Consider the following 17420-nt stretch of genomic DNA (forward strand, 5'->3'; position numbering starts at 1 on the left):
GCTCTGTTAAATTTTCTTTAAAATCCTATAGATTATATCTTAGTTTCCTGCTTAAACTGACAGATTAAAAATGTTTAAAAGTTTGAATTTCTAAAGGCAATATGGATGTTTATTGACCATCAGAAGATCTAGGGATGAGGCAAAAAGAGAGGATTACTGCAAAGACAATGTTAGAACAAAGCAGAAAAGGCCATGCCTATGACTAAGACTGAAATGACTTACTAAGTCTCTTTCCCAGTAGTACAGCACTTTGCACATTCCATAATTATCTTTTGGATTCCTCTCGTAGCTGCTAGTGAGGGTATCAGTATATTTCTAACATTCCTTAATCTAACGCTAGCATAAAGGGAAAACCATTTTAAAAGCAAATGTTCTGCAAAGCTAATCATTTCCTATCACAACTGAAAAAAACAGGTTAATTAATTCTGCAAAGATTATAAAGCAATTAAGGTTGTTCTAAGTTTAATTCACTGTCAATTAAATATACAATTTTTTAATTTTATAATGGATGGTTATACCCCCAAATTAAAAAAATTTGGCTTGTCAGTTTCTAAAACATCTCAAAAAAGTAGGTCCAATTTTCAAGACTTTCTCTAAAACTAAGTTGAATAAGACAATTAAGTATTGTCCGAAGGATAGACAAAGAGGTCAGTGAGACAGAATAAGGAGTCTATAATTACATCCACGTGTAAACAATCTGCAACAAAGGCATCGATACTGTGAAGGAAGAGATTTTTTTTTCAATAAGTGAGGTTGTATATCAGCATAGGAAAAAAAAAATCTTAGTTACCAACTCTCCTACAAAAATCTAATTGTAAAAGGTAAACTATAAAGCTTTTGGACTTAAACATAAAAGATGTAAACAGTAACATCTGGAGAAGATACTTGTATGTCTCACAAAGTAAAACAACCAACAAACAAGCAAAAAATCATTTTTCCTTGTGTACTATTTTCATCTCTAGGCTACACGAGCTCTTCCAAGTCCAATGGACTTGCTCTTACCCAGTTTAAATTAAATCATGATGATCTGCATTTTGCCAATTTTTAATAAGTTACATATGAATCCAAATCATTACTTTCCCTTAATGACTTCTTGGGACCATTAGTGTTCTAAAGCATCTAAAAGAAAACCTAGCAACATCACATCCTAGTCAGCTGGAAGTATGGTATCTGTAGCAAGAGGTTTATAAGAAAGATAAATTCTGCTCATTAAATAATTATGTTCCGGTAATAGACTATGGGTGCTTTCGTGGTGGGTGCACTCTGGTGGCAGTATGTGGGAGGAGAAATCCTTTACTTCCAAAATACAAACAATAAGCCAATGTTACCTTATTTAAAATAAATAAATTTATGAAATGATGAAGTTATATTCAAGCACCTTACTAAGTCTTTAAGTACCAGAAACTTGGTAGCCACTAAAAATACAAGTACAAAGAAATATTTTTATTTCATTCTTGAATAACACAGTTACTCACTGACGGCATGGATGTACCTTCTGTGCAGTGAACAATCTCTAAAATCTTGGAATCAGATTGGATGCTGCCATCCTCACTGATTCTCTACATTGTATTTTTGTATAATTTGCTTTATTACCACAGCAACATCCATAAAGCCTGTTTTGCAGAAATATGAAGAAAGAATTGTAATGTGACCTAACATTGAAACTGTGAACTAGCTTAAGCTAGTAGTCCACGTGAGATATGATAGATGTTGAGTATAGCTGTGTTTCCTTTAAAAATTTTAAACATTCCAAACACCTCTATGAATTCACTATGATGCCCCAGGGAGCCTTGACACAGTTTGAAATTTTAGAGTTAAGGCATTTAACAACTAAACAGACTAGGTTAAGTTAAATTGTTGGATGTTAAGGAAAGGCTGAAGGTAGATAACATTGATACTTGTAAATTGTATCCTTGGAGATACAAACTAAAAGATTTTGGCAGTCCTTTAGTTGGGACTGAAGAGATATGGTACATGACAATGCTAATATACTAAATTCTTTAAGTGTAGAACAGGAAGCACCTATCAGGTCAATCCCTCGTTTCTGTTTTCTAAGCACTTCTTGAATAAAGAAAATAGGCAAGAGATAATTTTGCAAAAGAGTAAGTTTTCCTATTTCATTTCTCTTTGTAAAATTAATTTTCATACTTCTTTATGTACATCAATCTCAGGGATATGTATTAGTAATTTCCAAAAAGTTAATGAAGTAAGGCTTTCTAATGTGACAGAACAATATTAATAACAGGAAGTCCAGGTTATCTCATTGTATTGCTTGACATCTTTCACAAAAATATAATATAAAAAAGGGTAGTAAAAATATATTTAATTTTCAAAAAGAATATAAAGATTTTTGAAAAATTAAATATACCAAATCACACATGGAAAAAAAAAAAAAGATCTTGACTAAACAACACTAAAAAGAAACCTAGAGATTGTAATTCAATTTCTCGGTTTCCAGTTAAGAAAAAATGATTTCCAATGGCTGAGATTCAAATTCATTTGGTGAATCATAATATACTCAATAACAGAAGTAAATTCTTCATTTCTAAAACAACATTTTAAAATTCCCATATAGGTTTCTGTATATATTGAAGAAATTAGAGCAAGAGTAACTTCCACCATAACAGAAAAGCTGGGTAAGTTCACTAAGTATCAGTTCTCTACAAATTTATATATAGAATCAATGCAATGCAAACAGAAATCTTTTTTAGTTTTTTTATAGAAGTTTTTTTTATAGAAAGTCATAAGCTGATACCAAAGCTGATATGAAAAGCAAAATACTTATAATTAAAAAACGAGTTTGGAAAACAAGAACATTGAAGAATTTCAATATTTCAAGGCTTCCTTTAATGCTATAGTAATCAAGACTATCTGCTATTAGCAAAATGATAATCATTGATCTATTTAACAGAATAGTGTCCAGAAATAGAGCCACAAAGAAATGGTAAACTGATTTTTGAAAAGGTGTCAAGGTAATTTCATGGAGAAAGGATATTTACAACAAATGATGCTGAAATAACTATCCATATTTCCCTATGAAAAAACAATACTCATACCTTGTACCATTTGCAAAAATTAACTCACCAGTCTATAGACCTAAATATACAACCTACATGTATAGAACTTCTAGAAAAAAGCATACAAAGTCTTTGTGAGTTTAGGTTCAGTATTGACTTCCTAGATTACAAACAAAAAGAACCACCCATCCAAAGGAAAAAAATAAACCTTTGATCTTTTAAAAATACTATTAAAAAATAGAGAAATCGGGCCTCCCCAGTGGCGCAGCGGTGGAGCGCTGGGTTGCGAAGCTGCCCGCAGCCTCTGCAGTGCTGGTGCGATTCCCGGCTGCTCCCCGGCCATCAGAGGAGGGTCCTGCATGGCGTGCAGACCTCTCCTGCCGCCCGCTGCTCCCCTCAGCAGTGTACTTCGGTCCTTCTGCCTGCTCTGCTCCCCACTCTGGCTCTGGTGAATTCTCTCACCCTCCCGCGCTTCTGACTGTACCCAGTGCTTGTATAAATAAATAAAAATAATAAATCTTTAAAAAAAAAAATAGAGAAATCACAAATGGGGGAAAATATTTGCTGTCCAGAATTTATAAAGAATCCTTAAAACTCAAGAATAAGAAAACAAAAATCCAACTTTAAAAAGTAGACAAAGTAACAACCTAAGTGCCCACTGGTAGAGGAATGGATTAAGAAGATATGGTATATCCACCATGGAATACTATTTAGCCATAAGGAAAGATAAGATTTTGCCATAGATTGCAAAATGGAAGGAGGTTGAGGGAATCATGCGTAGTAAAGCAAGTCGGAATGATAAAGACATATACTGAACTTTATACAGCACATGATTCAACAAAGCAAAATGTTGACAAAACCCAGCAGACTCAAACAAATGAAGAGGTATTTCTGAGGTCTGGGAGCATGAGAGAGAAAGGATTAAAAAAATAAAGTTCTGAAAGACTTTATGGAAATTAAGATTTTTGCGGTTTGACTATTCATGCATTGCTGTCTTACCCAGGGAGTCCATCTGTCCATAGTAAGAAAGTAGATCCTGGACAGGAAGGGAAGTTGGACTCATCCAGCTGAACCTCACTGAGATGACCACCTTACAGTCAGACAGGAAGCAGTTTAGCACTTAGGTAGCAGCGGAGGGAAGAGCTGATACACATACAGGAAGAATTGTTACTCTGAGTTTGTTTCAAAAACATGCAATGAGAAGGATCAAGGGTGGGTATAGGAAACATGGCATTCAGGAAGCTCTATGCAGGGCCTACCTCAGGACTTTGCCCAGGGATTAGGAAAGACACTATTGCAATCTCTAAGTGTTAGCTCCACCCTCCCTTGGGTGGGGCAGGGAACCTCCCCCTTTCCTGGGGACCACCCTGTTACATAAGGACATTATGAGACAAGAGTGAACAGTGCTTCTTTTGGACACCACACAGAATTCCCACTTGAAAATTAAGCATAGACACGGAAAAGAAGGGCTATGAAAAGAGAAATAATTAATGACCCAATGACATTGTTTGAATCCTTGGATCCAGTTGTTCTTGAAAGGAACCCTGCATTTTTGAACTCTTAAGTCAAGTGAGCCAATAAATCTCTTTTTGCATCAGAAAAACCTCAAATCCAAAAGAAAAAAAAATAAAAAATGGTTAAAAGAATTGAAATCAAAGAGGATATTTTTGGCAAATAATCACAAAAAAGATGCTCTACATCCTTGGACAATGAAAAATACAAATTAAAATGCAAATACCACGAAATATCAATCAAAATGGCCAAAAAAACCTCAACAATAATAAAACAAAACATAATACTAAATGCTATCAAGGATACAAAGTATTGAAGGTCAGAATACAAAATAGCATCAAAATGTTGGAAAACAGTTTTCAACCAATAGAAAAGTAAAAGTGCATATGCATACAAAAATCTGTATGTGAATGTTTCTAGAAGCTTTACAACAGCCTAGCCTAAAACAATATAAATGTTCATCAACTGGCAAATAGGTAAAATAAATTGTGGTAGATCCACAGTGGACACTACTCAGTACTAATACGGAACAAAGTGAATATAACTAACAATATGGGTGAATCTCAAAGTCATGCTAAGTGAAAGAAGGCAGACGCAAAAGGATACATACGTACAATATGCTACCATTTAGGTGACAACCGATAAAGCCAAAACTGTAGAGATTTAACAATTTTTTATCTAAAATTAAAAACATATAATGGCAAAAGCTTAAAAATACAGACACACACACACACACACACACACACAGTACTTCACTGTGATTATCCTCATAACATCACGTGTGGTAGATATATATTTTATAGCCATTTTATAGATAAGAAAATAAAGGTTCAGAGTGACTATAAAACTCATGCAAGGCAACAGTGAGGGCATGCACTGACATTTGAACTTCGGTCTCTGTTGCTTCACATATCTTATGGTTTTGTTTTTTTGGGTTTTTTTTTTTTTGAAGTACTACACTAATAACTCAACTGTCATCCTCAACTTTTGGAATACTTAATTCAGACCTCATCTAGAAAAATTTATAAAGACATTTTGTAATAAATGATTTATAAAAAAAGTGAGAAACTTTTTAATTTTTAATGTTTACATTGCTTTACATAGTGTTTGAGATGCCATGGATATTGAACTATTTGTGAATGAATAAAGAATGACCTGCATTTCCTGACAGGAGAGTTTAGCACAGAATTTAAAAGGAATATACCTTCCCAAGATTAACTATTGAAAACATTCTTCCCTTGCTTATATATGGCACTAGAAGTAGGTGTGTCTAAGAAAATAAGGCTTCTTGCAGTCAGATTTTCTAGTATGACAGTCTACTAAGCCTAGGTATTCACATGGGAAAAGAACATAATATTTCTGCCTCCTTTTTTCACAATGTAAGAATCAATCAGGTCGGGGCCTCCCCGGTGGCGCAGCGGTTGAGTGCTGGGTTGCGAAGCTGCCCGCAGCGTCTGCGGCGCCGGTTCGATCCCCCGGCTGCTCCCCGGCTACCGGAGGAGGGTCCCACATGGCACGCAGACCTCTCCTGCCGCCCGCTGCTCCCCTCAGCAGTGTACTTCGGTCCTTCTGCCTGCTCTGCTCCCCGCTCTGGCTCTGGTGAATTCTCTCACCCTCCCGTGCTTCTGACTGTACCCAGTGCATGTATAAACAAAAAAACAAACAAACAAACAAATAAATAAATAAATAAGCATGCCTCTATTAAAAAAAAAAAAAAAAAAAAAAGAATCAATCAGGTCATGGATTTGAAAAAGTCCTTTGCAAATTATAAAGCAATATAAAATTATTCTCAAACTATTAATTATCATCTATATCAAGTTATTCAGATTAACAGAACCCTTTTTGTCCTCAAAATCTTTACCTAAAAGATAAAAGATTTTAAAGATTCCCTTTCATTAATGGACATGAATATTTTATAGCAATGTTTATTTACAATGTTTTAATGCTGACAACAAAACCCTAAAGACTCAAGAGTTGTATGCTTCATAATCAGTTTGTAGTCTAATGGGGTACACAAGCTTCTCCTTCTGGCAGTAAAGACAAGGACAAACAAACAAAAAAAACAGCTCACAAAGAAAGCATAATCTTTTAAGTTGATTGTTAAAAAGTTTCCTGCTAATAATTGGTATTTACATATAGGAATAACTTAAAGAACCAGTTTTTTTTCTTTTCAAAATACATTCACCATTTGCTTCCTATAAACTATCTGTTGTTAATATGTGAAAATAGCTATCAGCTAAAATATTCAGAAGATAAAACATTTTCCTATTTCCACATATTATTAAAGAATTAAGGCATTTGAGTTATAAAAAATAACAATAGGCTTCCTTTAACTATACTTGTATTTTCAAGAATTTTTGTTAAAACAATTACTTGTGTATTAAAATATGTAGGGATAAGAAAATGTAGTGAAGGTGTCTCATTATAATTTCTAATTTTGCAAAAGAAATGCTAGGGTCATGTTTGGTTACACTTTTTTTTTTTTGGCTCTGTCTCTTGCACAACATCAAATAAAATCAACAACCACCTGTGTAAATAGTTATTAATTCCTTTAATAACTTTATGTTGTGTGCAATAAAGTAAGGCAATTAAGTATCACTTTAAATAAAATTGGGATTTAACTGTGAAGGGATTCAGAAAAGACCTCACCAAGGTATCAAATGGATTTTCTGAGTTGAAGGCAATCAAGAACCTGCAGGTTCCAGGCCTCCCTGATGGCACAAGGGGTTAAGCACCATCGCACTGTGAAGCAATTCACGCCTCTGCAGCACAAGTTCTATCCCTGGCCAGGGAGAAACCCACATGGCACAGTAGACCTCTCCTCACTCGCCAGCTGCTCCCCTCAGCAGTGTATTTCAAGTGATCTGCCTGTTCTACTCCCTACTCTGTCTCTGGTGAATCCTCTCACCCCCCTCCACCCACACCTCTGGCCTGTGCCCCAGCTCTTGTGTGCATAAATAAATAAATATTTAAAAAAAAAAGAACCTGCAGGTTCAAGATAAAACATGCCTTTCTCTTAACCACCTAAGATAATTTAAATGGGGGAGGGGGTGGCTTTTCCATAATGAGTTATTATCAGAAATAAATTTTTGTGACCTAGCTGTATGGGAGGACAGATATCTAATTGCCAAACATCTGCTTTGCTTTTCTTATTATCCTGTGAATTACCCTCTTCTGGAATGACCTCCCCAGGGCCCTATATTATCCCTTGGCTCAAGAGGACATATAAAACTTCCCCCATACCCGTCTTTTTCTTTGCACCCCCTTATGTCTGTGAGTCCCTATGTAGATTCCCAGGAGGCAAGATATTAAATGCGCTTTATGTCAGGGTAAAATTTAATAGGTGGAAAACTAAGCCCCCCCCCCCTCCTCCTGCCAGTTGGCAGGTATGAAAGGCTTGAATTGATAAGGCACTTGATATGGTAGCCTTGGGAACAAGGCCATGAGACAGACCACCATGACCAGAAAAACCAGCCCAGCTCTAGAATGAAGAAGCAGAGGCCAGGACACGAGTTTCTGTGTCAAAAGCCAATATCTGAGACCAGACATCCTAGCAGATAACCGGTGTAAATTGGTGCCCCAAGTTAGCCTAGGAATACAGAATATGCGGGCCTCAAACCCTCATTCCGGATGAGCCTTCTCTGATCCTGCCGCTGCTTCTCTTAGCAGCAGTGTATTTCCATAAATCCATCTTTTCTGTTCTCCATTATCTCCGGTGAATTCTTTCACCGCTCTCCTCCATGCCCACCCCCCATGCCTCTGGCCTCACTCAGTATTTCTCCCCACTACACTTTTCTCCTGATAACCATCAGAAAGAAACTTCAAGGGCAAAGAAAAAATTTTCCTCTCTTAAAATCCTTCAAAGCTACCAATTTAATTAAACCTCTAAAAGGCATAAAGTTTAGAACAAGTCTGTGTTCCAACTTAAAAACTTAAAATCTGTTATATTTCAATAAAATGTTCACTTGGGATCAGTAATTTTGCTTCGCAATGATTTTATTTTGATGGGGTGTGGGGGAGTGTACAACTTTATGCAACCACCAAGGCTGGGAAATCTAATGACAACAGACTTTAAACGGCTTCAATTCAGCAAAGAGATCCGTTTAACGAGTATGTCCTAATCGTTTTAAGAATAACGTGAAGCCACATTCATTTCTCTATCTTCAGAAACGCTCATTTACGAAAACCCAGTGAGATCAAGAGGGTCGTTTTCCTTTACAAATAAGCGACAAGAGTCTCCCTTGAGCTCGAGTTTCTTCCCGCCGCATATTTTAATTTGGGGCTAAAAACCCACTTTGACAAAGCAGGGGGGAGAATTGTTTTATGTCAAGTGAGTGGCGCACTCAACTTTCGAAATTTGCTCAGTCTCCGACGCCACTAGTAACTCCGAGAGAACCATTCCCAGAGCGTTTTGGCGGCTTGTTAACCAATTCCTAAGGGCAAGGACCAGCTAGACCTCCAGCCAGACCAGAAGCAGGAAAACGACCATTAACGAAAACTGTTACACACAGCAGGCACCTTCCCAGGCCAGACAACGGAACTCGCCTCTTTTCCGCCCAGCTGGCGCGGGGCGTCGCAACGCCCAAGCAAGGCCCTCCCGCTCCCAGAGCGCCTGCGCAATGTCTACCGCGTCAAACCCTTCCGCAAATGGTTTTGAAATTATTGCCACGTCACGCCTTACTTTAAAAAATCTCTAGGAACGACAAAGCACACTAGAGCGACCACTCACCGAAGTGGTCCTAAAGGCAAGCGACAGGATTTAAGCTTCCTCTCGCGACTTATCTGGTGCTGCCGGAAGCGGAACTCCTCGAGACTAAGCGCTCAGGAGCCCTTGTGGAGCTTCCGTCAGGGAACATCTCGGCGGATCGTTTGACTGTTGCCGGAAATCCTTCCGCCCGGTGCGCTTTCTGTGTGAGACCAAAGCAGGAGGGGAAGAGGCGTGACCCGAGATTCAAGCGATGTAGTAGTGCCTTGCAGCACCTCTCTGTGGCCCTTCTGCTGCACCGACGACGGAAGACTCAAGTCCACGCCGCTGCTGGAATCTCTCGACTAACACCTCACCGCTTCCCTCAGGACTAAAAGGCAAACCGAGACCTAAATGGGCTTGACTGCTTCCTGCAGCTCGCGTGACAATCGCAGCCTTGGCAGGTGAGGACTGTGAGACCAAAGGAGAACCCGATACACAGAACCTGGTCGCCCGAATTGGCGACCTCCGCGGGGCAGTGGCTTTGTCTTCTGCTGCGCTCTGCAGAGCCCAGGCACGCGCTCCTACCTGGGGCATGTGCCAGGGCGATAGGCTGCGTGGACGGAGGAGTGACAGTGCAGCCCCGAGGGTGCTTCCGCGCTTTCATTTCCCTCCCTCGGTCTCCTCCCTTGCCTCTTTTTTCATTTCTTGGGCTGGAGAGACCCGAGATATTAGCTCAGCTGAAATAGAACTGGTACTTCAGACCGCGGTCTCGCGCCACTGAAGTGGGCAGCCTCGAGTTTCGGGACTGCTGTGGGCAGAGATGGCTATTTTATTTTTTCATTTTCAGTCTTTCTCGCTCTGCTATTCTCTACCTCCACCCCCACTTCAAAAGAACAAAAAGCCCCATGCGTTGGAGCTTTCCAGAGTGAGGACGGAGGCTGCAGGCCATTCGATTGGAGTGTTGCGCCCTCGCACGCTTTTGAGGGAGAAGGTGGCGAGGGTGATGACCGTAGAATCTCATTCAGTGTGCTCTCGACGACTTCCTGGGAGTTTGCGACCTTTGGAGTCCTGTTGGTAATACTTGGCCTTAGCTTGTTGAAAGGCTTAGCAGTGGAAGTAGGGAGCATGGCTGACTTTAGTGCCCAGCATCCTTACTGTACACTTGGATAGGCAGGGTTTTGTTTTTGCTATTGAAATTTAAAGTTTTTGTTTCAGGCTGGTAAGATGACGACAACGGCCAATAACTGAGTTCTTATTTGTTGAGCCAAGTGGTTTTCATATCTAATTCACTCCTTTCAACAATTCCATGAGGCAAATCGGATTATTATCATTTTACAGAGGTATGAACGAAGACCCAGAGAAGTTACTTAAATAGCCCTAGAAAACTTTTGCAACTAGTAAACGTTTGAACATGTGTTAGAGAAACAAATTTGTCACGTTCCAAGATCTGTATTCTTAACAATTATAACCGCTGTTTTCTCACCATTATGCCTCGTTGCTTCTAGTTTCTTCACTAGTGTTTTCAGGGTTGAAAGCATTCAATGACTTAAAAAATAAAAAAATATTTGGTGTGCCTTACTTCTCTGATGAAAGACAAATATATTCTGTTTTCATGGAGCTGCAGTATTGTGTTGCAAATTTAAGTAGTTTGGAAACCAAAATATACTTACTATAGCATGGATTTGTCTAACGTGAGTGAGTTAACTAATGTGCAGAAGGTTCAGGTTTGTACAATCAAAGCTTGCTGTTTAAATTTTAAACTCATAGGACTTGTAGGATGGTTGTGCAACTATGTGAGCAATTGATAGGGCATTTATTGATCACCCAAATAAGTGTTATGCACCCATTAAATACTGGAAATATAAAAATGAGTTCCTTGTTCTTCAGAAGTTCCCACACAAAACTATATATAAAGGGTATTATGGAACTATTTTTATTAAGTGAAGATGATATTGTGGTTATGTAGGAAGGAGATGCATACTAAATTATTTGGGGATTAAATGTCTTGATGTCTACAACTTAACAATGGCACAACGAATTTATGTGTATATGTATGTAAATGTGGCAAAATATTAGTATTTGTTGAGTGTCATGCTGGAAATATGGCTGTGTATAGTGAACTGTTCTTTTAACTTTTCTGAAAATCTGATTTTTTTTTCTTTATAAAAGGTTTAGAAAAAGCCTAGCACTAATGGAAGCAAATCATTGTATAAGTAGACCCCGAAATGCTGTGGCCCATAAGAGGTGCTAATGTATTTCTGGGAACTGGGTAGAGGTGTGGTAGACTTTCTGGTTGATTATTATAGAAGAAATAGAAACTTTCAAGAATGTTATTCTAAGTGGTGGAAAGGGAAGCTCAGCAAAAAGGTACTGTTGGAAGGTTCAAAGAAGGAAAAAGTCAATATGATGACCCTTGGAATTTGGCTTTTTTTTTTTTTTTCTTTGTATAAATGTTAGAAAGGTTGCTAGGTTGCCTTTGCTACCTGTAGAAGCCAACTTAATATTCTTTAATATAGCTGTAGCAATAGTTCAGTGAATGGAGGCACCTTTTATAACAATGTTTCCACTGAAAAATGCTCTGAGGATTTCAAATTAATTGGTTAGGTGTCTGTAGACAAGTTGAGTAGCAGGAACTGTTGCTCCCATTTCAGCTGATTTGGGGAGCACAGGTTTACTAGTTAATAGCTGGGTTTGTCAGGGAACCTATACAAAGGGCTGCAGTGACAGCTTGGAAAGACTAAATTCAAGTTGTTGGTGGTTTCTGAATACTGCCTGTGGCTGATGGATGAGTCAAGGTGTTATTTTAAGGTTTAGACAGCTTTGTCAAGACTAGTAAAGGTATGACTTTATCTCAGGCAGTGTTCAAGGTAGTCTCAAGCAGTGTAGTAATAGACTAGAAAAGAGTTCTCCAATAGGAATGGTGGTAAAGAGGAGTTTATATTGTATAACAACTTCATTAGATGGGAGGTAAGTAGGTAACATTCTAAATTGAATTGTTTGTATTTGTTCTGTACCAAACTAAATGTGTTCCTAAATTTAGGTCATAGATCTCTTTCTTAGTTATAACAATAGCTAACAAGATATATAAAGAACCAACATTTACTGAGTGCTTACAGATATGCTAATTATTTTTCTGCATTGTCATTTAATCTTCAAAACAGTCTATGAAATTTATAATCCCATTTTACAGATGGTGGCCAGAGAATTTCAATAACTTGTTTAGGGACATAACTGGCAACTATCAGAACACTTTCTAGCCCAGTTTTGTCTAAGTCAATATGGTTCTTAAAGTGTGATTCCCAGAGTAGCAGCATCAGTAGAAAGTCGGTGTATTGATTCTTAGCCTAGGACTTTTTTGTTTATTATTTTAATAAGCCCTCTAGGTGAATCCCATGTATGCTAAAGTTTGAGAACCACTCTTTTGAGTGTGGACACGTTAGTAGCACAGTACTAATTTCAACTTTAAAAATCCAGGATTAAGTAGCATTTGTCTTTTGCATAGATTTAAAGCAATTCCTAAACCTGACTACACATACCCATTTGTTAAAAATCTAGATTCTCCACTTAAGAAATGTTGCTTCAGAAAATTTGTGGCAAGTCTAATAAAGTGTAGTGCCCAGATAAATCTGATCTAGCAGTCCATTACTATTGCTATAGAAGGAATCTTCAAAACAAAGAAAGATTCAACTCTGATTTTTAAATAATGTAATATCTTTAAAACTAAACAGTAGTTGGAATTCAAGATCCAGGATTTACTTTGATCAAAATGCTAAATAATGTAGCACTACTAGATGCTTAAAACTATTTTTAGTGTAGTTTTCAGGGTTTCAAGTAAAATAGCATACTATGAATAATGTCCTGGATCTTCTCTAATGTCCATAGGATTTCTCATGTACCACATTTGGGAAGGAGAAATAAAAATCGGTTTCATTCCATACTTTTAGTTTTCCAAGAATTTATTAAATACCTGTAATGCTCTGATATGTAGAGGCCTGAGTTTGCTCTTTGGAGAACACGATGGCCTTTGGTTTAAATAGATCTGGGTTTGGGTTCCATTTAAAACTCATCTGACTGTGTGATCATGTTCAAATTGCTGAGAATTTCTGCTTCAAGTCCTGTTCTATAGTAAAATGATGGACCTACATTTATGTACTTCAATACTTATAAAATGAGAAAAATATCCCAAATCTGAGGATTTCTGTCAAGATTATTGTTACATCACAGAGTTGTAACTATGTGCTTCCTAACATCATTTTTCATGTTACAAAATGCATAGGAATTTAGAGTATTTGTACTGACTAGAGTGTTTCTGAGGGCAATTGGCAGGCCTTAAAGACTGAAATAATCAATTTTGAGCATATTTACAGTTCATTATGGTGTTGAGAGACTCTGAATTAACAAATCAAGTGTCTACCAGGTGTGGTGTTTAATAAAGGCTCTTTCTCTTGAGGCTTATCATATTTTGGAGAGATATATGTAACTGAAGCAGTTAAATAATAAACTTACTGGGTGACCAAAGGTCAAGATGAATGATTCAAAGAAGAAATCTTGAATGTTGTTAAGGAAAGTTTTGTGGAGGAATATTTACTGGCTACTTGAATTGTACTAAGCACCAGGAAGACAAAAATTCTGCTTCATCAGTTTTATGTATTTTCTATCAGGTCTCCTATAATACTCTGTGTATAGTACAATCTTATAATGATAGTGAACACGTATGTTTTGTGTGTTTTGTTTATGCTTCCATTGTTGTACCTTCCCTAATCTCTCTCTCTCTTTCTTTTTTCTTTTTGAGCAGTACATTGATTCTCAGACTTGTCTGCATGTTGGAATTACCTGGGAAGTCATAAAAGTACTTGGGCCCTACTCACAAATATTCTGATTTAATTGATATAGTGTGGCCTGAACACTGGATTATAAGCATTTTTTTAATGAATAAACGACCTGTGAGATAGGTACAATTTACGGATGAGGACATTGAGGCCTTGAGATATTAACTAACTTGCTCAAGGTCACACCACTACTGGAGTTAAGAGTCAGACCTAAGTATTTTTGGCTCCAGAACCCTTGCTCTTAACTATTAGTATGTTTATGACATGTCTAAGTATCTCTCATATATTAAAAGAGAATAAACAGGGAAAAAGATCTTCTACTTTATGCTTTTATAAGACCCAATCACTTTGCCTGTGTTTGTTACAAAGTTCTTCAAAAGAGTTGTCAATTTGTATGTCTTGTCCCTGTAGTCCAATCACATTAAATATAATTAAAAATCCTTACTATGTCTTCTCAGTCTTCTATGTGCATCTTAGCCACTTCATTTGGTTTTCTACCATTCTTTCTCTACTTACTTGCTCTGCTCCAGCTACAATGGCCTTCCTTACACTTCCTTGAACATGGAAATAGGCCAAACAGGCATCTGCTTTTAGTCTTTTCTACTTTGTTTCTTGCCTGGAATGCTTTTATCATTAACCCCGCGGCTAGTTTCCTCATTTATTTGAATTTTTTCCCCAAATGTCACTTTGTTAAAGAGGTCTTCATAACATAGATTTATTTGTTGATTTGTTTCTGTCCAAATGAGTGAGAGAAACATGGTTACAGACCTAAATTCATAATCGAGTGTGAGATCTATATCTATGTACTTCAAGCAACTTTGAAGACTGAAACAACTAAGTGAAGAGAAGGGAGCAGATCAGTTACTAATCTATACTCTTAAAAATATATACAGGATACATGCTTTTTTTCAAAAATAGTTTTCTATTCACACATATGCATGTGTAAAGTACCAAAAATATGAAGATTAATAGGAAATACAAACCCAATACTTATACAACTTGTAACTACAACCAGTAGGTCTGCCACTAGGTCATGAGATTATTGACTTTAAAAATTTTGATTTTATGCATTCCAGACTTTTCACCATGAGCACTAAAATTACAAAGGTTTTAAAAATTAATTTTTAGCTCTGACTGTTAAACAGGATGACTGGTTTTGTTAGAAAATGCCTGATTCAGAAGAAAGTATTTTTTAAAAAAATACCATATGCACACACATAAATATACATATGCATACATATAAGTATATATTCATTGATATACATCTCTTGTTGCCACTTTGAAATGAATACTGAGATATTTATTGTACAATTACGTATTTCTTTTAGTTTTGTTGAAGTGCTATATACATTAGAACAGATTTGACTGTCTCCTAAACTATAAGCTTAAGGAAAAGAGCCATGTTTATGTTGTCAGCCCCCAAAACAGTGCCTTGTCTAATAGGTGAGAAGTATTTGTTGAATAAATACATTAATTTCAATGAACTGATGAGCGAGCTTTATTCTTTTAAATTTGCATATTAATAGGAAACTTTGTTTTAAAAAACTAAGGTTTATGGAGTGTTTAGTATATTTTTTAATACTTTTTAAAATAATTAATTAATTAATTAATTAATACAAGCACTGGGTACAGTCAGAAGTGCAGGAGGGTGAGAGAATTCACCAGAGCCAGAGTGGGGAACAGAACAGGCAGACCAATGAAGTACACTGCTGAGGGCAGCAGGGAGCCTGCAGGAGAGGTCTGTGCTCCATGTGGGACCTTCGCCCAGCAGTGGGGGATCGAACCAGTGCTACAGAGAGAGGCTGAGGGCAGCTTCGCAGCCCGGCGCTCAATCGCTGCACCACCGGGGAGGCCCTTTAGTATATTTCAAGCACTTATATTACCTCACTTAGTCTTCACAACATCAGCATGTTAATGATACCTCTTTTTTCAGATAAAGAAACAGACCTAGAGATACTAGCATCAGTTGCTAGTTATGTAGTGACAAATTTAAAGATATTTTTGACTATAGACAACATACTGTTTTGTTTGTTTTTTAATTTTTAATTTTTATTTTTTTGTGGAATTTCTGGGGTGTAGGCCAGAGGTGCAGGGGGTGAGATGACTCACCAGAGACAGTGAGGAGCAGAACAGGCAGATTTACTGAAATACACTGCTGAGGGGAGCAGCAGGAGAGACAGGAAAGGTCTGCTGTGCTGTGGGTTAGCGCTCTGGTGGGGGATTGGATTCAGGCCTTAGAGGTGATAATGCTGATACTTAACTATTAGGCGGTCAGGGAGGTACCACTTGCTGTTTTCACAACTGAAATTCTAGGATTGTTTGAGATAGGAGTAGTAAAATTTTAAGAAACCTGAGGATATTGCCATTTGATATAAAGCAGAAGAGTTGAGATCAACCTATACATTGCCATCAAATTTTATAGCAATTGGAAACTTTTTTCCAGCAAATGTTTTATATATAAAACACTGCAAATGAAATAAGAATAAAAGGTATTGATTTATAAAGTGAATTATTTCTGCACTCTTAATTACAATCTGTTTAAATTTTACACACTGTAGTTACAATTTTTAAGATTAAAAATAAAGCTGACTTGGTAAACTAGTGTTAATATTTCATAACTAACCACCAGTTAAACTAAAATTAGGAATAGGCATCTTGAGTTATGCTTTGTAGTTCAATGTAGTATATTACGCAACTCCTAAGACTATTTGAGGGGCCTCCCCTGGTGATGCATGCGGTTAAGCGCAGTGCTGTGAAGCTGTCATCAGCCTCTGCAGCGCGTGTTGATCCTGGCCTGCCAGTGAGGATGCTACATGGCGCAGCAGACCTCTCCTGTCTCGCCCACTGCTCCCCTCAGCAGTGTATTTCACTCAGTCTGCCTGTTCTGTTTCCCACTCTGTCTCTGGTGAATCCTCTCACCCTCCGGCGCATCTGACCTGTATCCCAGTTCTTGTATGTATGAATAAATAAATCTTTTAAAAAAAAACTATTTGATCAAATAATTTCCCATATAAACAGTAATCAGATGAAGCATTTGGTATGTACTTTCTTGAATGTTTTTGAAGTACAGTCTCCAAAATTAATTTTTTCATTGCATTTTAGGTAAAAAGATTGCTGTGTCAACTCACTGAAGCAATAGTCTCACTATCTTCATCTTTTAAACTCCATTAACAGTGAAGCAGTAATATTCAGGAACAAAAGAACATATGCCAACTACCTGTCATCACAATTTCAAATGATTGTATAAGCAGAAACAAGCTGCAACAGACCTACGTGTCAGCTGGTATCGAAAGAATGCTTTTTTCTGATACTGTTTATTTAAAAGCAGTTTCACTATAGCACATTTAAATTTTATCTATAGCAAATGAAATAAAA

Source organism: Talpa europaea (genome assembly GCF_964194135.1).
Source record: "Talpa europaea genome assembly, chromosome: 5".
Classification (NCBI taxonomy): domain Eukaryota; kingdom Metazoa; phylum Chordata; class Mammalia; order Eulipotyphla; family Talpidae; genus Talpa; species Talpa europaea.